The sequence below is a fragment of the Castor canadensis genome, chromosome 2 (assembly GCF_047511655.1).
Source record: "Castor canadensis chromosome 2, mCasCan1.hap1v2, whole genome shotgun sequence".
Classification (NCBI taxonomy): Eukaryota; Metazoa; Chordata; class Mammalia; order Rodentia; family Castoridae; genus Castor; species Castor canadensis.
Window position 1 is genome coordinate 191,946,956 of NC_133387.1, and position 21,873 is coordinate 191,968,828.

The following is a 21,873-nucleotide window of genomic DNA, read 5'->3' on the forward strand; positions in this document are numbered from 1 at the left end:
AGCACGCCGGTTCTTTAATAGAACGCATGCGCGCTGGCTGCTGCTACTCTGGTGACGTCACACTACTTATCATTCAAGGGCTGTTGCGCTCGGACTCTGGCTTCAGCTTGGCCGAGCGTTCGCGAATGCGTGCGTACGCTTTACAATCTGTGAGTTACAATTGCGGTCCTGGTTTTGCATATTTTGGCCCAGGAAACTGGAAAGTTTGTCCAAAATCAAATAGATAATGACTTATTTCGGCCCACGGCAGTGTACCTCCTTAGGAATAAAAATGGGTATCTTTTTTCTTTTCTTTTTTTTCTTTTCTTTTTTTTCTTTTTGGCGGTACTGGGTTTGAACTGAGGGCCTTTCGCTTGCAAAAACAGATATTCCTTAAACTTCCTCTGGGCTGGCGGGGTGGCTCAAATGGTAGGGCGCCTGCCTAGCAAGCAAGAGGCCCTGAGTTCAAACCCCAGTACACACACAGACACACAGACACACACACACACACACACACACACGAAAAAAGTAGAAAATAGACTTTCTCTGCCTCTCCTGGTTTTCCCTTTCCTCGGCCCCCTCGGATTCCAGCCTCAGCAACCAGGTAACTGAAGCACAGTATAACTGAATTTACCTTAAAAGATTATTGTAAAACAAAATGAGCTGGCGCCAGTGCTCAGCTACTTGAGAAAATGAGATTGGGAGGGTCCGGTTCAAAGTCACCCCAGGCAAATAGTGTGAGACTCCATCTCCAAAATAACCAGAGAAAAATGGACTGGAAGAGTGGTTCAAACAGTAGAGCACCTGCTTTACAAGTGAGAAGCCCTGAGTTCAAACTCTAGTCCTACCAAATTAAAAAAAAATTTTAAACAAAGAAAAATGATTACTAAAAGTAAGAAACTAAGAAAAGGCAAGTTGACCATTTAAGTGACTTTGATTTCCATGAATTGGGTGTTGTGGCATTTTTTACCTAAAGCCTCCACACAAGACACTGGGTGACACTGGGAATTGGAGAGCCAGGTTCGATGTAGAGTAAATCCTTAAATTTCCTTTCTGACACCACATCCTCAGATAACTATCCCAGCCCCGTGCCTATCCAGGGAACTGGAGGTGAGTAATTGAGAGAGGGAGGGAGGACAGGTGAACCAGAGAATCTCCACATTTGGGTACAGCAGATGTAGGTGAGAGTTACCGCTCAATAAGGGGAGAGTATATAAAAGAATATGTACATCCTCTGAAAATTAAAAATAAAACAACCATACATTTCTGCTTCTAGAAATATACCCAAAAGAATTGAGAGCAGAATCTTCAAAGGTATTTGAACACTAGTGCTCATACCAGCACTATTTAGTGTTCATCAACAAATGCAGGGGTAAACTTGGCATGTAAGCAAAAGGGGCCATTCCTCAGACTTAAAAAGGAGGGAGATTCTGACACACTCTATGACATGCGTAGACCTGGAGAACATCAGGCTGAGTGAAATAAGCAGTTTGCAAAAGGACAAGTACTGTATGATTTCACTTGTATGAAATACCAGAGTTGTTGAAATTATAGAGAAAGAACAGTGGTTGGTTGCCAGGGCTAAGTGCAAGGGAGAATGGAAACTGTGTTTGGTTTTGCAAGATGAAAAGAGGACTGGAGACTGATTGCAGAACAATGTGAATGTACTTAATTATACACTAAAAAATAAACAGTAGGTTTTATGCTATGTATTTTAACGTATGTGTGTGCATATATATATATATATATATCATATATGTGTACATGCAAACACACAAGGCCCTCAGATATATCTGACTAACCTCCTAAAACTGAAGCACTCAGGCATATATGCACCCCAGCTGTAATCGTAGCTACTTGGGAGGCAGAGATCAGGAGGATCACAGTTCAAAACCAGCCTTGGACAAATAGTTTACAAGACTCTATCTTGAAAATACCCAACAAAAAACAGGGCTGGCAGAGTTGCTCAGGTGGTAGAGCACCTGCCTAGCAAGCATGAGGACATGAATTTAAACCCCAGTACCACCAAAAAAAAAAAAAAAGAGAATTGGAAGATTCATTTCTAAGGATAATGAATGCCCAAGAGAAAGACCTCAATATAGTGACATTTAGGCACCTGCAAAGCATGGCAATCAACACTTCTTCCTGGTGCTTTAGTGAAACTTACTAGTTAATAAGCCTTCTAGTCACTCATTTCTAATCAGATTTACTCTTAAATATGAAAAATCACCAAAGAGCACCAAATTTTTGAGGACATACTTTAAAGGTATCAAACCCAACTCAAAAGATCTTTTTCCCTCTTTATATTTTGTTTTCTATTCTGTGTTTATAAATTGTTTATTAAGCATGTATACTGGAGGGAAGTGGTCCAAATAATGTATACACATGTAAGTAAATGCAAAAACGATAAAAATAAATAAATAAATAAAAATTTTAAAAAGCATGTATATCAAATAATTCCACTATTACATCATCTGAGCAGCATCTAGATTGAGCTGTGGAAATACAGTAGCTCCCTTATCCATCATTTCACTGTCTGTGGTTTTGGTTGCCCAGTCAATGGTCTTCAATCTTTAAATATATATATATATATATATATATATATATATATATATATATATATATATATATAACTTTATTCAGTATATTGTTGTAATTGTTCTATGTTATTATTAGTTATTGTTATTATCCTCTTACTGTGCCTAATCTATGCATTGAAGTTTATCATAGGTGTGCACATCTAAGGCAAAGCATAATGTATATATGATTTAGAATACTCTGTGGTTTTAGGCATCCCTTGGGGCTCTTGGGATAGATACAGTGAGCATAAGGGGAAACTTCTGTATTGGGTTTTAGAAATCCACAAATCTAGTAGTAATTGTTACATATTCTGTCTAGGATCTATAGAAATTGTAACTAAACTAATTGAACAATGTTTAACACTCTTGCCTTACTCAAGTGATCAAATGGCTTCGTTCCATGTGACAGTGTTAACTGCTTGGTTTTCTATTTCATCCTCTAAAGATAATCTCTACTCCACAGCACCAATAGCTGTTTGTATTACAGTTTTCAAGTCAGGTTTCAACTTTGAATAACTAACACTTGGCTGATATGTTTCCTGGACTCTAACAATATGTTTTAAACACTGGTCTTTTCACCCATTTGCTTCTTTAATAAACACAGAATCCTCCAAAGATCAATAAAATAACCAGAATCTAGTGACTTTCAGCTATTGAAAGAGTATATAAAAAGTTTTTCAAAAACTTCAACCTGTGCTTTCTTTTTCAGAAAAATTTTAGATTTAATCTTTGTACAGTTTCCAGGAAGAATGACACATAATTACACATAAATGTGAATGGGAAAAGGGTCCCTGTTAATCACCACATACCTGTCAGTACTAACACTTAGTGTTAACGGACTTAATTCAACCATCAAAAGGCACCGGTTGACGAAATGGATTAAAAAAGAAGATCCAACAATGTGTTGCTTGCAGGAGACCCATCTCACCAACAGAAATAAACATAGGCTTAGGATGAAAGGCTGGAAGAAGATTTACCAAGCCAGTGGCCCCTGAAAAGAGTCAAGAGTAGCAATACTTATCTCAGACAAAGTAGACTTCAAACCTACATTGATCAAACGAGATAAAGAAGGACATCCCATACTAATAAAAGGGGAAATAGACGAAAAGGAAATAATAATTATCAACCTATATGCACCCAATGTCAACACACCCAATTTCATCAAACATACCCTGAAAGACCTAAAAGCATATATTAACTCCAACACAGTGGTTGTGGGAGACTTTAACACCCCGTTATCATCAATAGATAGGTCATCCAAACAAAAAATAAAGAAATTCAAGGTCTAAAATATACAATAGATCAAATGGACCTACTTAATGTCTACGGAACATTTCATCAAACTTCTACACAATACACATTCTTCTCAGCAGCCCATGGAACCTTCTCCAAAATAGATCATATCCTAGGGCACAAAGCAAGCCTCAGAAAATAAAAGAAAATAAAAATTATACCATGCATACTATCTGATCACAAGGCAATAAAACTAGAACTCAACAACAAAAGTAAAGACAAAAAACATGCAAACAGCTGGAAACTGAATAACTCATTGCTTAATGAACAATGGATCATTGAAATAAAAGAGGAAATTAAAAAGTTCCTGGAAGTCAATGAAAATTAAAACAAAACCTACCGGAACTTACGGGACACAGCAAAGGCAGTCCTGAGAGGAAAGTTTATGTCGTGAGTGCACATATTAAAAAGACTGAAAGATCCCAAATCAATGACCTAATGATACATCTCAAACTCCTAGAAAAACAAGAACAAGCAAATCCCAAAACAAATAGAAAGAGAGAAAAAATAAAAATAAGAGCTGAAATCAACGAAATAGAAACCATAAAAACCATACAAAGAGTTAATGAAACAAAAAGTTGGTTCTTTGAAAAAAATAAACAAGATCGATAGACCCCTGGCAAACCTGACTAAAATGAGTATAGAAAAAACCCAAATTAGTAGAATCAGGAATGCAAAAGGGGAGATAACAACAAACACCATGGAAGTCCAGGAAATCACCAGAGAGTACTTCGAGAACCTATATTCAAATAAATTAGAAAATCTTAAAGAAATGGACAGATTTCTAGGTACATATGATCGTCCAAAACTGAACCAAGAGGAAATTAATCACCTGAATAGATCTATAACACAAAATGAAATTGAAGCAGCAATCAAGAGTCTCCCCAAAAAGAAAAGTCCAGGACCTGATGGATTCTCTGCTGAATTCTATCAGACCTTTAAAGAAGAACTGATACCAACCCTCCTTAAACTGTTCCACAAAATAGAAAGGGAAGGAAAACTGCCTAACACATTTTATGAAGCCAGTATTACACTTATCCCAAAACCAGGCAAAGACACCTCCAAAAAGGAGAACTATAGGCCAATCTCCTTAATGAACATTGATGCAAAAATCCTCAACAAAATAATGGCAAACCGAATTCAACAACACATCAAAAAGATTATTCACCACGACCAAGTAGGCTTCATCCCAGGAAAGCAGGGGTGGTTCAACATATGAAAATCAATAAACGTAATAAACCACATTAAGAGAAGCAAAAACAAAAACCACTTGATCATCTCAATAGATGCAGAAAAAGCCTTTGATAAGATCCAACACCATTTCATGATAAAAGCTCTAAGAAAACTAGGAATAGAAGGAAAGTACCTCAACATTATAAAAGCTATATATGACAAACCTACAGCCAGCATTATACTTAATGGAGAAAAACTGAAACCATTCCCTCTAAAATCAGGAACCAGACAAGGATGCCCACTACCTCCACTCCTATTCAACATAGTACTGGAATTCCTAGCCAGAGCAATTAGGCAAGAAGAAGGAATAAAAGGAATACAAATAGGCAAAGAAACTGTCAAAATATCCCTATTTGCAGATGACATGATCCCATACCTTAAAGACCCAAAAAACTCTACTCAGAAGCTTCTAGACATCATCAATAGCTATAGCAAGGTAGCAGGATATAAAATCAACATAGAAAAATCATTCGCATTTCTATACACTAATAATGAGCAAACGGAAAAAGAATATATGAAAACAATTCAATTTACAATAGCCTCAAAAAAAATCAAATACCTAGGTGTAAACCTAACAAAAGATGTGAATGACCTCTACAAGGAAAACTATAATCTTCTGAAGAAAGAGACTGAGGAAGACTATAGAATGTGGAGAGATCTCCCATGCTCATGGATTGGTAGAATCAACATAGTAAAAATGTCTATACTCTCAAAAGTAATCTACATGTTTAATGCAATTCCCATCAAAATCCCAATGACATTCATGAAAGAGACTGAAAAATCTACTGTTAAATTTATATGGAAACACAAGAGGCCATGAGTAGCCAAGGCAATACTCAGTCAAAAGAACAATGCTGGAGGTATCACAATACCTGACTTCAAACTATATTACAAAGCAATAACAATAAAAACAGCATGGTACTGGCACAAAAACAGACATGAAGACCAGTGGAACAGAATAGAGGACCCAGATATGACACCACACAACTATAACCAACTTGTCTTTGACAAAGGCACTAAAAATATACGATGGAGAAATAGCAGCCTTTTCAACAAAAACTGCTGGGAAAACTGGTTAGCAGTCTGCAAAAAACCGAAACTAGATCCATGTATATCACCCTATACCAAGATTAACTCAAAATGGATCAAGGATCTTAATATCAGACCCCAAACTCTAAAGTTGATACAGGAAAGAGTAGGAAATACTCTGGAGTTAGTAGGTTTAGGTAAGAACTTTCTCAACGGAACCCCAGCAGCACAGCAACTAAGAGATAGCATAGATAAATGGGACCTCATAAAACTAAAAAGCTTCTGTTCATCAAAAGAAATGGTCTCTAAACTGAAGAGAACACCCACAGAGTGGGAGAAAATATTTGCCAGCTACACATCAGACAAAGGACTGATAACCAGAATATATAGGGAACTCAAAAACCTAAATTCTCCCAAAACTAATGAACCAATAAAGAAATGGGCAAGTGAACTAAACAGAACTTTCTCAAAAGAAGAAATTCAAATGGCCAAAAAACACATGAAAAAATGCTCACCATCTCTAGCAATAAAGGAAATGCAAATTAAAACCACACTGAGATTCCACCTCACCCATGTTAGAATAGCCATCATCAGCAACACCACCAACAACAGGTGTTGGCGAGGATGCGGGGAAAAAGGAACCCTCTTACACTGTTGGTGGGAATGTAGACTAGTACAACCACTCTGGAAAAAAATTTGGAGGCTACTTAAAAAGCTGGACATCGATCTACCATTTGATCCAGCAATACCACTCTTGGGGATATACCCAAAAGACTGTTACTCCAGAGGCACCTGCACATCCATGTTTATTGCGGCACTATTCACAATAGCCAAGTTATGGAAACAGCCAAGATGCCCCAGCACTGACGAATGGATTAAGAAAATGTGGTATCTATACACAATGGAATTTTATGCAGCCATGAAGAAGAACGAAATGTTATCATTCGCTGGTAAATGGATGGAATTGGAGAACATCATTCTGAGTGAGGTTAGCCTGGCTCAAAAGACCAAAAATCGTATGTTCTCCCTCATATGTGGACATTAGATCAAGGGCAAACACAACAAGGGGATTGGACTATGAGCACATGATAAAAGCGAGAGCACACAAGGAAGGGGTGAGGATAGGTAAGACACCTAAAAAACTAGCTAGCATTTGTTGCCCTTAATGCAGAGAAACTAAAGCAGATACCTTAAAGCAACTGAGGCCAATAGGAAAAGGAGACCAGGAACTAGAGAAAAGGTTAGATTAAAAAGAATTAACCTAGAAGGTAACACCCACGCACAGGAAATCAATGTGAGTCAATGCCCTGTATAGCTATCCTTATCTCAACCAGCAAAACCCCTTGTCCCTTCCTATTATTGCTTATACTCTCTCTACAACAAAATTAGAGATAAGGGCAAAATAGTTTCTGCTGGGTATTGAGAGGGGGAGCGGGAGGGGGTGGGGTCAGGGGGGAGAAATAAACCAAGCCTTGTATGCACATATGAATAATAAAAGAAAAATGAAAAAAAAAAAAAACTGAACCAAGAGGAAATTAATCACCTGAATAGATCTATAACACAAAATGAAATTGAAGCAGCAATCAAGAGTCTCCCCAAAAAGAAAAGTCCAGGACCTGATGGATTCTCTGCTGAATTCTATCAGACCTTTAAAGAAGAACTGATACCAACCCTCCTTAAACTGTTCCACAAAATAGAAAGGGAAGGAAAACTGCCTAACACATTTTATGAAGCCAGTATTACACTTATCCCAAAACCAGGCAAAGACACCTCCAAAAAGGAGAACTATAGGCCAATCTCCTTAATGAACATTGATGCAAAAATCCTCAACAAAATAATGGCAAACCGAATTCAACAACACATCAAAAAGATTATTCACCACGACCAAGTAGGCTTCATCCCAGGAAAGCAGGGGTGGTTCAACATATGAAAATCAATAAACGTAATAAACCACATTAAGAGAAGCAAAAACAAAAACCACTTGATCATCTCAATAGATGCAGAAAAAGCCTTTGATAAGATCCAACACCATTTCATGATAAAAGCTCTAAGAAAACTAGGAATAGAAGGAAAGTACCTCAACATTATAAAAGCTATATATGACAAACCTACAGCCAGCATTATACTTAATGGAGAAAAACTGAAACCATTCCCTCTAAAATCAGGAACCAGACAAGGATGCCCACTACCTCCACTCCTATTCAACATAGTACTGGAAATCCTAGCCAGAGCAATTAGGCAAGAAGAAGGAATAAAAGGAATACAAATAGGCAAAGAAACTGTCAAAATATCCCTATTTGCAGATGACATGATCCCATACCTTAAAGACCCAAAAAAACTCTACTCAGAAGCTTCTAGACATCATCAATAGCTATAGCAAGGTAGCAGGATATAAAATCAACATAGAAAAATCATTCGCATTTCTATACACTAATAATGAGCAAACGGAAAAAGAATATATGAAAACAATTCAATTTACAATAGCCTCAAAAAAAATCAAATACCTAGGTGTAAACCTAACAAAAGATGTGAATGACCTCTACAAGGAAAACTATAATCTTCTGAAGAAAGAGACTGAGGAAGACTATAGAATGTGGAGAGATCTCCCATGCTCATGGATTGGTAGAATCAACATAGTAAAAATGTCTATACTCTCAAAAGTAATCTACATGTTTAATGCAATTCCCATCAAAATCCCAATGACATTCATGAAAGAGACTGAAAAATCTACTGTTAAATTTATATGGAAACACAAGAGGCCATGAGTAGCCAAGGCAATACTCAGTCAAAAGAACAATGCTGGAGGTATCACAATACCTGACTTCAAACTATATTACAAAGCAATAACAATAAAAACAGCATGGTACTGGCACAAAAACAGACATGAAGACCAGTGGAACAGAATAGAGGACCCAGATATGACACCACACAACTATAACCAACTTGTCTTTGACAAAGGCACTAAAAATATACGATGGAGAAATAGCAGCCTTTTCAACAAAAACTGCTGGGAAAACTGGTTAGCAGTCTGCAAAAAACCGAAACTAGATCCATGTATATCACCCTATACCAAGATTAACTCAAAATGGATCAAGGATCTTAATATCAGACCCCAAACTCTAAAGTTGATACAGGAAAGAGTAGGAAATACTCTGGAGTTAGTAGGTTTAGGTAAGAACTTTCTCAACGGAACCCCAGCAGCACAGCAACTAAGAGATAGCATAGATAAATGGGACCTCATAAAACTAAAAAGCTTCTGTTCATCAAAAGAAATGGTCTCTAAACTGAAGAGAACACCCACAGAGTGGGAGAAAATATTTGCCAGCTACACATCAGACAAAGGACTGATAACCAGAATATATAGGGAACTCAAAAACCTAAATTCTCCCAAAACTAATGAACCAATAAAGAAATGGGCAAGTGAACTAAACAGAACTTTCTCAAAAGAAGAAATTCAAATGGCCAAAAAACACATGAAAAAATGCTCACCATCTCTAGCAATAAAGGAAATGCAAATTAAAACCACACTGAGATTCCACCTCACCCATGTTAGAATAGCCATCATTAGCAACACCACCAACAACAGGTGTTGGCAAGGATGTGGAGAAAAAGGAACCCTCTTACAGTGTTGGTGGGAATGTAAACTAGTACAACCACTCTGGAAAAAAATTTGGAGGCTACTTAAAAAGCTAAACATTGATCTACCATGTGATCCAGCAATACCACTCTTGGGGATATACCCAAAAGACTGTGACACAGGTTACTCCAGAGGCACCTGCACACCCATGTTTATTGCGGCACTATTCACAATAGCCAAGTTATGGAAACAGCCAAGATGCCCCACCACTGATGAACGGATTAAGAAAATGTGGTATCTATACACAATGGAATTTTATGCAGCCATGAAGAAGAACAAAATGTGATCATTCGCTGGTAAATGGATGGAATTGGAGAACATCATTCTGAGTGAGGTTAGCCTGGCCCAAAAGACCAAAAATCATATGTTCTCCCTTATGCGGACATTAGATCAACGGCAAACACAACAAGGAGATTGAACTTTCATCACAAGATAAAAGCAAGTGCACACAAGGGAGATATGAGGATAGGTAAGACACCTAAAAAATTAGCTAGCATTTGTTGCCCTCAATGCAGAGAAACTAAAAAACAGCAACTGAGGCCAATAGGAGAAGGGGACCAGGAACTAGAGAAAAGGTTAGATTGAAAAGATTAACCTAGAAGGTAACACACACGCACAGGAAATTAATGTGAGTCAACTCCCTGTGTAGCTATCCTTATCTCAATTAGCAAAAACCCTTGTTCCTTCCTATTATTGCTTATACTCTCTCTTCAACAAAATTAGAGATAAGGGCAAAATAGTTTCTGCCGGGTATCGAGAGGGTAGGGGGAGAGGGAGGGGGTGGAATGGGTGGTAAGGGAGGGGGTGGGGGCAGCGGGGAGAAATGACCCAAGCCTTGTATGCACATATGAATAATAAACAAACACACACACATACACCCACGCACACACACACACAAAGGGTTCCTGTTGAAACTATTTGTTGAATGGGGGAGGGTAAAGAAGAATGGTGGGGGGGTGAATTCAAGTATGATTCACTTGAAAAAAGGAAAGAAAATTCCCTCCCCCCCCAAAAGAAAAGAATGACACATAATTTAATTCATGTTACCTGGACATGTATTTGAGTTGAGAGAATATAAGACAAATATTTATTCAATCCTTTTCTTTCAAATTTTTTGTAACCAGCGGCTTCTTGATTACCAGTATGAGCCACCAAGGCTGGCCTTTTCTTTCAATTTTTATTTCAATTCATCTATATGGTTGACATGGAGGTAAAAAGTTAATTCCCATCTGCTCTCAGTTCTGTGACCTGGTGACTAGAATTTTTCTGCTGTTTTTCCAGTGTTCCCTGTATTTGCTTTGAAAAATACATTCAGTTATCCCACTAATGTTATTTCATTTTCCTCTGTCTATAGTGGCTTCCTATTTATTTTCTGATTCTAATAATTTTAAGATATTCTTCTGATGTCTGTTAGGAAATTGCATAATTGTTTTAACTCAAATTTTGTAATAATGTCAAGCAATGCATATGAACAAAGCTGTCAAATTTTAACAATTATTCACTGTGAACCATCTTGAAAATCATTTCTTTTGGAGATGATGTAAGACTACTTAATTGCTGTAGCTGATATGTTTGGCCTCAGTTCTGTCACAGAAATTTATATAAAATTTTATGTAATATATATATCATGTCTTCTTTTGCTATTCTGTCTGGTGTTTTTATATTTTTGATAATGGATTTTTAAATTTTTTAATTTAGGCCTGGGTATGTGGCTCAAGTGGTAGAGTGTCTAGCAATCACAAGGCCCTGAGTTCAAACTCCAGTACTGACCCAAAAAATGCACATTTAGAACAGCGTGTTCAGAAGTTAACTACATAGTAATATCTTTACGTGATGACCTTAGACTTGTTTTTCTTTGGGTCAGGAACACCCACTGACTCCTACTTACTATGCGTTTGAAAATCAGTGAGTTTATTCTATTTTATCTTTCATTTCTCTTCCCATTATTTAAAGTTGTGTTATGTATGCATTGTCAGACCATATAGATTTACATCCTATTCTTCCAGGCATATTCCACTTTGCTTAGACCTAGAACTAAAATTACATTTAATTAATGCTTATTGTTGTCTTTCTGCTAGAATTGTCAAAATCAAAATCATCTCTTAGTTAGAAGAACTTATACGTACAATACTTTCTAAGTTGTTGCATGTTTCAAAATGTTTTCAATAGTCTCTTTTCTTTCTTATTTATTTATTTATTTATTTTTGTGGACCGGGAATTGAACTCAGGACCCCATGCCAAGCTCTCAACAGCTTTAGCCATGCCCCAAGTCCTTTCACTTTTAGCTTATTTTTCAGATAGGGCCTCCAATTTTTGCCTGAGCAGCTCTGGGCCCAATCCTCCTACCTCTGCCTCCTTAGTAGGTAGAACCACAGGCATCCACCACTAAATCCAGCTCTATAGCCTCAATTCTTAAAGGATAGTTAACTGTGTATAAAGTCTTTGGTTCTTAATTTTTCCCCTTGATTTTCTTTAAAGGGTTGCTCCACTGTTACCTTGAATAATATGTTAGTGCTAAGATGTCTGATGCCAACCTGATTTCTTTCTTCTGAAATGACCTTCTATTGTTTTGAATAGAGAATCAGAAGATTTTTTTCCTTTTTTAGAGAAACAAATCTAATAGTTTTACTAAGTTATATTTTCAGATTAACTGTTTGCAGGTCAATTTTCCCTGGCTCCCAGTGGACCTCTTCCATATCAGTTCTTTGTTTATGTTTTCCTGTCCTCTACATTATAACTGCCTTTCTACATTGATTGAGTTAAGTAATATTAATTTTCAGACAGTCCCATAGGATTTGAATAATTTGGCCTAACAGCTAAAAAGTAAACCAATCCACATCCTTTTGTCATGCAGAAATGGCAAATAGCTTTTTGTAAATCAATTCAACTATATATTTTATGTTCCACTATAAAAAGAAACTAATGTAATACAACAAAGCAGGTGTTTATTTAATAATAAAATCTCCCTTTGTTCCTTTACACCTTGTCAATGTACTCCTTCTGAGGTCTAATAACACCTCTGTGGAATTAGAAGTTGCAGCTTAGGTGGGCTCTGTCTCCTTTACTCATACCCTGTAAACCCTGCAGACCTAACATGTACTGCCTTGATTCCAGAATGCAACTTCTCTAAAATTTTCAACAAGAAGCATATGTTTACCTCATTGGTCAGTACAGGTAAACTAGAAGGCCAGGAGGTTCAAACCTGCTGAAATCATTATGCTTCTAACTGCTGGCAAGAGTCACAAATCAATTTCTTTATCCATGCATGCCTTGTTCATTCGTTTATCTAATTTGTGTTCATTCATTTATCTAAGTGTCTTGAAGTCAGTTTGAAGTCAGCCCAAGGCAAATAGTTGGTGAGATCTTATTTCAAAAAAAATCCCAATACAAAACAGGACTGTCAGAGTGGCTCAAGTACTAGAGCATCTTCCTAGCAAGTGTGAGTTCACTTTTAAGGTACTTTTTAAGGTACTGAGTTCAGTACCTTAAAAAAAATGAAGAAGAAATTGTTCTTGCCTCAAGGAGTTTATAGTTTCACGTGACAATCTAAATTAGCTGGGTAAGAATCACATAGGAAGCTTTTTAAAAATAGCACTGTCTAAACCTTATCCCGAAACAGTCTAATTCTATAAATATAAATTGTAATCAGCCAGCTGATCTATAGATTGCTTTTTAGGGACCTCTGGTCTAATAGGTTGTAATAATTCAAGCTGATTATAATTAAGTAACTTGAATCAGTTTAAGTCTACTGTTACTAAAATTAAACCATAACAGAACTCTGAAATATTAACACATGAAAGGAAAACAGTATGCCTTTAATTCACATAAGCCACAGATAGCAATAATATCCCTCACAAAACTATCTCCATTCATCAGTGTGATAAGAAAAATTACTGTGTGTCTTACACGTCAGGAGTATGATATTGAGGTCTACTTGTAAGAATTCTTGAAAACTCATACCCTAATCATTTGTCTGAAACAAACTAAACTTCTGCCACTATTTTCATTTAGTGAGAAGCTGATATTTCCAGGTAATTTTAGTTCGTGATGGACCAGCAGGTGGCAGTCTAGGATTAAGGACTGTGTTTCCCTTGGGGACAGACTGAATTTAGCCTGAGTTTTTACCACAAGTAGCTGGTTTACTGGTCAGTTATCTACCTTGTTATAACACTAAGCCTTTTGGATATGCTTTATAATTAGTGCTCTAATTCTCTGGAATTTTTTTGAATTATTTTCCCACATTTCTTTTTAATTAATAGTGATTGCTAACATTTATTGAGCACTTGGTTGGTGCCATGCATTACAGTTTATTATGTACATTATCTCTAAACTCATGCATCTCTTTGATAAAACAAGATAGGAAAGTTTAAATTATATGTTCTGGTCACCAACCCAAATAACTGATATTGCTGGTATTCTGTCCCAGTTTGTGGTAACTACAAAATATATGATTTCGGTCTGTTTTGTCACTAAAAGCCTCCATCTGTTCTGTTCTAGGAAGAATTTAGATCTTCATAAGTAGCAGCGTATCTTTGATTGGAGCCACTCTTATTATTTCTAATGTAAGACAGGATTTTTTTTTTTCCTGGAGGTACAGGGACTTAAACTCAGGGCTTTGCACTTGCTAGGCAGATGCTCTACACTTGAGCCACACCCCAGCCCTTTTTGCTTTAATTATTTTTCAGATAGGGTCTCATGCTTTTGCGCAGGGATGGCCTTAGACTCCCACCTCTGCCTCCCACGTTGCTGGGATTATAGCCATGAACTATCATGCCTGGCCCCCAAATTTGGTTATTTGAGATGACATTGAATTTCATTGTCTTCTAGTTTTGTACAATTTCCGTACATGTCCACTTCTTTTATAAGCTAAGTAAGAACTATTTATCAGGAGATTTCCATTTCCGTTCTGACATATAAAGAGTGTGGACAATGGTAGTCAAAGAATAAGCTATACAAATTGAAAACCAGGGATTATACTTGGATCCATAAAAAATCTTATGTTTTCAGGGCAAACTGCCACCTGAAATCTGGAAAGAAATGCAAAACTAGAGACTCACAACTGAAATCTGCCTACCAGGAACAGAAACTGTTGGAACCATAAACTGGTAGAAATACTTCCGTGGTCATTTTGATGAATTGCTGGAGACTAAGCATAGACTATCATGAAAGTGTGAGCCCATCCCATCAGGTCCTCAAGACAAAGATGTGAGAGAGAAGCCCTTCTGGGTCTGGCAGTGATGGGGGTGCCAAGTAATTACTATAAAATATGCCCAAAGCCTTGTGTGTGAGACAAAGCTTACTTGCTAGTGGAAACAAATTTACTGTAGTCTTGTGACAGTCATGTTAAAAGCAAATTCCTCTCACACTAGCACCGTCTAGTCTTCCTGTCTCATCAAAGGTAAAAAAAGGCTATATAAGAAGAAATATTTGTGAATGTCACAGGCCAAAGATCTAGACTCAATAAATGATGGTGATTAGACTGGATTTTAATACAGTTTAAACTGGATTATAGACTTACCCCTCACCCGTTACCACTCCAGAAAGGTTCCAGAATTATATTAGTGAATAATAACTGAAAAGCTGCAAGACACATTCTCTTTAAGGAGGAGAATTTAGGGAAGCCCAAAATCAGGAGACAATATCAAGAGCACTAAGGAATTAGAAGTCTCTGCCACATTTAGCTATAACAAACATCAAACAAAGTTTGACTCCTGGCCAGATTAACATAAATCCTTACACACTTTGACTCCCATTACCCAATAGAACATGTCCAACTTTTGACAAGAATTATATGTCTGAAGAGACAAGCATCAGAAGCAGACTCAGATGTGAAAAGGATGTTGGGATTATTAGAGAATTTGAAATAACTGATGAATGTATTTAAAAGCTCTAATGGGAAAAGTAAACAACATGCAAGAACAGGTGAGTAATACAAGTAGAAAGATGAACATTTTAGAAAGAATCTAAAGGAAATGGTGCTAAAAAAATTTAAATGCTAAGACAGAAATAAAGAATGCCTTTGATCGATTTACCTGTAACTTGGCACAATCAAGGAAAGAAACATTAAAGATGGAGCAATAAGCTCCAACCTGGGCTAAATGGAGAAAAAAAGATAGAAAATCACAAAAGAAAATACAAGAATTGTTGAACAATTCAAAAAGACCTAAACACACTTAATTGGAATACCAGAATGAGAAGAAAGAGAATGGTACAAAAGTAATATTTGAAATAATAAAAGCTGTGAAATTTCCAAAATTAATAGCAGATACCAAACCAAACCACAGATCCAGGAAGCCCAGAGGACACCAAGCAGAACAAGTTTGAAAAATGAACTAAGCAATAAATAAACTACATGTAAGTAAATGATATTCATACATCTGAAAACCAAAGAGAAAGAGAAAATCTTGAAAGAAGAGAGAGGGAAAAATAAAGACACTTGACATGTAGCTGAACAAGGATAAGAATTAGATTCACATTAGCAACTTTGTAAACAAGAAGACCATGAAGTGAAATATTTAAAACCTTGAAATTAAAATATATACAAAATCTCTAAACACTCAATGCAAAGAAAACAAACAGCTCAGTTTAAAAAATGGACAAGTGATACGCCCAGACACCTCATGGAAGAAGACAAATTGATGGCAAAAAATATAAAAAGATGCTTATGATTACTTATCATTAAGTAATTACAAATTAAAACAATGAGATACCACTGCACATCTACTAAAATGGCCAAAATCCAGAACAGTGGCATACCAATTGCCAATGAGGATGGGCAGCAATAGGGACTCTCATTCATTGTTACTACAGCTGCAAAATGGTGCACTCATTTAAAAAGACAGTTTCTAACAAAAGTATACATACTCTTACCATGCAATCCAGCAATCACAGTCCTTGCTAGTACCCGATTTACTTGAAAGCTTATGTCTATGAAAACACCTACACACAAATGGTCACAGTAGTCTTCTTTGTAATTCCCATGAAGTGGAAGCAAGCAAGGTATCTTTCAATAGGTGAGCATATAAACTATGGTACATCCATAAAATAGAATATTATTCAACCAGAAAAACAATAAATGAACTGTCAAGCCAAAGCACGAATAAATCTTAAATGCATATTGCTTAGTAAAAGAAGATAGCCTGTAAAGTCTGCAAAGATCCACGTATATTATGTTGTAGAAAAGCTGAAACCATAGAGACAGTAAATAAGTAAATAGATCAATAGTTGTCCTGGGTTTGGAATCCAGATGGTTGAGGAGGTAAAATAATAAAAGCATAGGAGCTGAGAGTGTAGCTCAGTGGTACAGCACTTGGCTAGCATGTATAGGGCTCTGAGTTTGAGCCCAGCACCACAAAAAAAAAGATAAAGCACAGGAACTTTTTCAGTGTTGTAAAACTATTCTGTCTGATACAGTAATGTTGAATACATGATGTTAACATTTGCCAAAACTCATAGAAGCTTACAGCACAAGAAATAAACCTCAAAATATACAAATTTTTCAAGCCATTTAGAAGGTAGAGGGATCCCAGTAGAATGCAGAATGTGACAAGAGAATCTAAATGTATTACAAATACATGAAATAGGAGGGAGAGGTTCTACCTTAGTGACTATGAAAATGAGTGAAATCAGTAAGACTGAAGGCAAAAGGAAATATACATAAGTTCTGCACTTTAGTTGATAAAATTGTTCCCCAGAGGGGTACCGGTTAACATTCTGAACCACTATGCATGTGTAATGGAATTGAACAGTTACATCAAACTGTAGTGGATCACGGGAGCCAGGTTTCTGGTGTGGTGGAAGGCACAGATAAGTAAAGGGAGAATGATCCAATGATGATGACTTATAGTTAGAGGCACTGGTCTATTATTTTATATAAATATATATGATTGCATATGGAAATATTTATAGATATGGCACAGACATGGGTCTGTATTGGACATCTATCCCCTTTCTTTGTCAGCTGAAATAGCCTAGAGGCAATGGCACTTCAGTAGCAACGAATATACCTAGATTTTTCTTTTCAATACAATTTTCTAATAAAGGAAACAGTGCTCCTTGTTATAGTTTGAATCTGAAATGTCCTGCAAAGGCTAGTGTGTTGAAGGCTTGGTCCCCAATGCAGTAATGTTCAAAAATGGGCTTTGTGGAAGTGATTGGATCATGAGGACTATGACCTCACCAATGGACTTAATCCATATAGCCCTTGAGGACTATATCTTGTCCCCAAACCCTAGTACTCTCATATTTCTATGTCTCTTTCCCTCTATCTCCTCTCCTTTCCTCCCTCTCCCAGTCTCCCTCCTTCTCCTTACTGGTTACTACCTACCATGAGCAGCCTCCTCTGCCACAAGCACTACCTCACCTTAGACCCAAAGCAATGGAGCCAGCCAATCTTGGACCTAACATTTCCTCCTTTAAATTGTTTTTCTCGGGAATTGATCACAGAAATGGATAGCTGACTAACACACTTATTTTGGGAGTAGGACAGGAAATAGCCAGGATGACCCTGTAGCATCTTCTAGAATCAGAAAGCAAATCCTCAAAATGCAGCACAAAACCTCACAGTGACTGGGAAAATTAAAGGGGAAAAGTCAGCTAAAGAGCCCCAGTAGCTAAAGCTGGGAAAATGTGAGCTACAAAATTAAGTAGTAGATAGTAATCCAAATTATTTTTTTAAAAAACTGTGATGTAAATAAGTAGGGGGGAATAGTCAAGTCTCCATGCAAAAGAATTTTAAATAGTTTGTGTAGATCTCTTTTAGGAGGTAGGACATAATTTTTCATTCCCTAAGTCTGGGCTGTGTATAGTTCCTTTCTTCAAAAAAACATTTAACAGGTACCTCAAAACTGAAGGTGATTAAAAACAAGGAAAGTCTGAGTCACTGTTAAAGGTAAGAGGAATTTAGGGAGACATGTCAACTAAATAGAATCAAGGATGAAGAGTACTGATTCATTAGGAGAAAGAGTCACCTTGAGAGAGAACGACATCTAAAAACTCTCATAGTTCAAAACTTGGCACCAAGTTTTTTCTGGTTATTAATTTCTCTCTCTCTCTCTCTCTCTCTCTCTCTCTCTCTCTCTCTCTCTCTCTCTCTCTCTCTCTCTTTCTCTCATCTCTGCAGTTCTGGGTTTGAACACTGGGTATAGTGCTTGCCAGGCAGACACTCTACCATTTGAGCCTGAGCCATTCCCCAAACGCTTTGTGCTTTAGCTATTTTAAAAATAGGGTCTCGTGTTTATGCCTGGGCCGTCCTGGACCTCAATCCTCATATTTACACTTCCTGCTTAGCTGGGATGACAAGCATGCACCAATATGCCCAGTTTTTATTGGTCAAGATGGAGATACATTGACTTTTTGTCCAGCTATCCTCAAACTATGATCCTCCCATCCTCCCAATCTCCACCTCCCAAGTAGCTAGGATTACAAGCATGAGTCACTTGACCTAGCCTAGTATTTCTGGTTACTGACCTGAAATCTCTATCTTGAGCTAGATTCCTGTTCAGAGAGCCTTGGACAAGAGACTAACGGATATTGGGGACTACAATATTTGCAATAGCCTTACATAGGACCATAAGATAGAGATTCTGGTTGAAGTGTATTATCAAAAAATAAAAACACATATGCTAGAGTGTTTCTCAAAAAGATATTTTCCAAAATTCTGGACTCTTGCCACAAGTTGTGCTAAACTATATACAGAATGTCATCCATCCAGTTTTATAGCCTCTGTCACCAAAAGGCACAGTAGAAAAGAATAGAAAAAGAATTGGCTTTTGCCACTAGAATCTATATCCAAGATGCTTGTGTTCCTGGAAGAGAACGCCTTCAGGAAGTGCTAAGAGCTCGCCTGTCATGCTTTCTTGGGCATTAGCAACTCATATGATTTCATCTAACAGATAACCTGAATTTGAGTTCTGCCTCTTTTGTTCAATGTTTCCAGGACCTTGGCTAAGTACATATTTAAGGCACATAGGAAGCATAGAATCTGTCTGTTTGTTCCTGTCTGTCTGCCTGATTTCCTTCTTTTCTCCCTAATTTCCTTACCATATTATGTTATGGTTTGAATATGAAATGTCCCCCACAGGATCATGTGTTGAATGCTTGGTCCTAGCTGGTGGCCATCTTTTGGGAAGTGGTGGAAAATTGAGGTGGTGGGGCCTAGCTGGAGGAAGTAGGTCACTAGGGCCTGCCTTTGAAGGGTATCATGTCCCTTCCTGTCCTCCCTGCTTGCTGGCATGAAGTGAGTAGTTTCTGCCACATATTCCTGCCACCAGGATATTCTGACTCACCTCAGGCCCAAAGCAATGGATCCAGTCAACCTTAGACTGAAATCTCTGAAACTGTGAGCCAAAATAAATCTTTCCTCCTTTTAAATTGTTTGTTTCAGGTATTTGTCACAGTGACCAAAAACAAACTAACACACATTAGCTAAAATTTAGAATAGGGGTGAGGTATCAGACGTCCTTACCGAGATTAACACTAACTAATTCTATCAAAAGGTTATAAATTGGGATAAACAAATTTTTGAAAATTGTCTAGAAATTCAATGCACAATATAAAATATTGCTTCCATGTAAGAATATTTACCTTTATAAACAATTGGTTCATTAACAAACTTTTGGAGCAAAATCCTTGGAAAATTAGGATACCATCTTTAATAAATTGATAATTTAGCACATTAAATGTCACTGCGGAACTCCTGGAGCTTGTTACAAATCGAAAACACAGCTAAATTAACAACAAATGTAGTAGCTCAATGAATGCAAATTTATAATGACTTCTTAGTCCCACATTTTATTTAATATTTTATCAAGTGAAAAATAATAAACATTCTCAAATGTTTAATTAATTGTTAGGCTATTTGGAGTGATGTACATTTAGAATAGCAAATGAAGAGAAAGCTTTTCACTAAGTAACTTAGATAGACACATTATTCCCAAAACAATGGTAAATCGTGATGGAAAGCACTTCTTGCTTGGTTATCAATATGTATGTGCAACGCTTCTTCTAGAACCATTTAGCGAGTGGAGAATCCCCCAGTACAAACAGAAATCATTCATGGTAAAAACAAGCCAAATTGTTTGTGCTTGGGGGCCAGCATCTCCTGTGTCGATCTGGAAGCAGAAAATAGTTTCAAAATCCTATCTAGCATGGAATAAAAAGAAATCCTTAGCAGTAGTAGAATATGTGGTTAATGCTATATTTGAAATTCTATTTGTACTTTATATTATGTTCAAATTCTATCTTGAATCAAATAAAGTCTAGCAACTCTACCATCAAAAATACAATACACTCTCTGCTCCTCCCCTTTTTGACAGACAGCCACATCTCATGCAATTCCAGTCGCATCCCTGAGACGCAGTGGTGCAGATTGGAGTGAGCACATTTGGCTATATTGGGCACCTGGTCACCAGGGCTGCTTTCAACTCTGGCAAAGTGAATATTGTATCCATCAATGATACATTGATTGTCCTTTCATTGACCTCAACTCATGGTCTACATGTTCCAGTATGATTCCACCCCTGGCAAATTCAATGGCACAGTGAAGACTGAGAATGGGAAACTTGTCATCAATGGGAAGGTCATCTCCGTCTTTCAGAAGAGAGATCCCGCCAGCATCAAATCGGGTGATATTGGTGCTGAGTACATTGTGGACTCCGCGGGTGTCTTCACTATTATGGAGAAGGCTGGGGTTCACTTGAAGGGTGGAGCCAAAAGGGTCATAATCTCTGCCCCTTCTGCTGATGCCCCCATGTTTGAGATGAGTGTGAACTATGAGAAGTACGCCAACTCTCTGAAGATCATCAGCAATACCTTCGGCACCATCAACTGCTTAGCCCCCTGGCCAAAGTCATCCATGACAACTTTGGCATCGTGCAGGGGCTCATGACCACAGTCCACACCATCACTACCACTTAGAAGACTGTGGCAGCCCCACTTCTAAACTGTTTCTGTATATTTGCCTATTCTGCACATTTCATATAAGTGACACAGTGTGTGGCCTTTTGTGACTGGCTTCTTTCACTCAATATGTTCAGATTCATCCAGGCTATAGCATGTATCATCAATGACTTCATTAGTTTTTCTACTTCATTGTTAAGAAAATGCTGCTATTAACATTCAAGT

At 37.3% G+C, this 21,873-nt stretch overlaps 1 pseudogene; it reads left to right on the plus strand.

The window, feature by feature from the left end:
- Positions 1-125: 125 nt before the first annotated feature.
- Positions 126-21,732, plus strand: LOC109690898 (glyceraldehyde-3-phosphate dehydrogenase-like; annotated as a pseudogene).
- Positions 21,733-21,873: the final 141 nt, after the last annotated feature.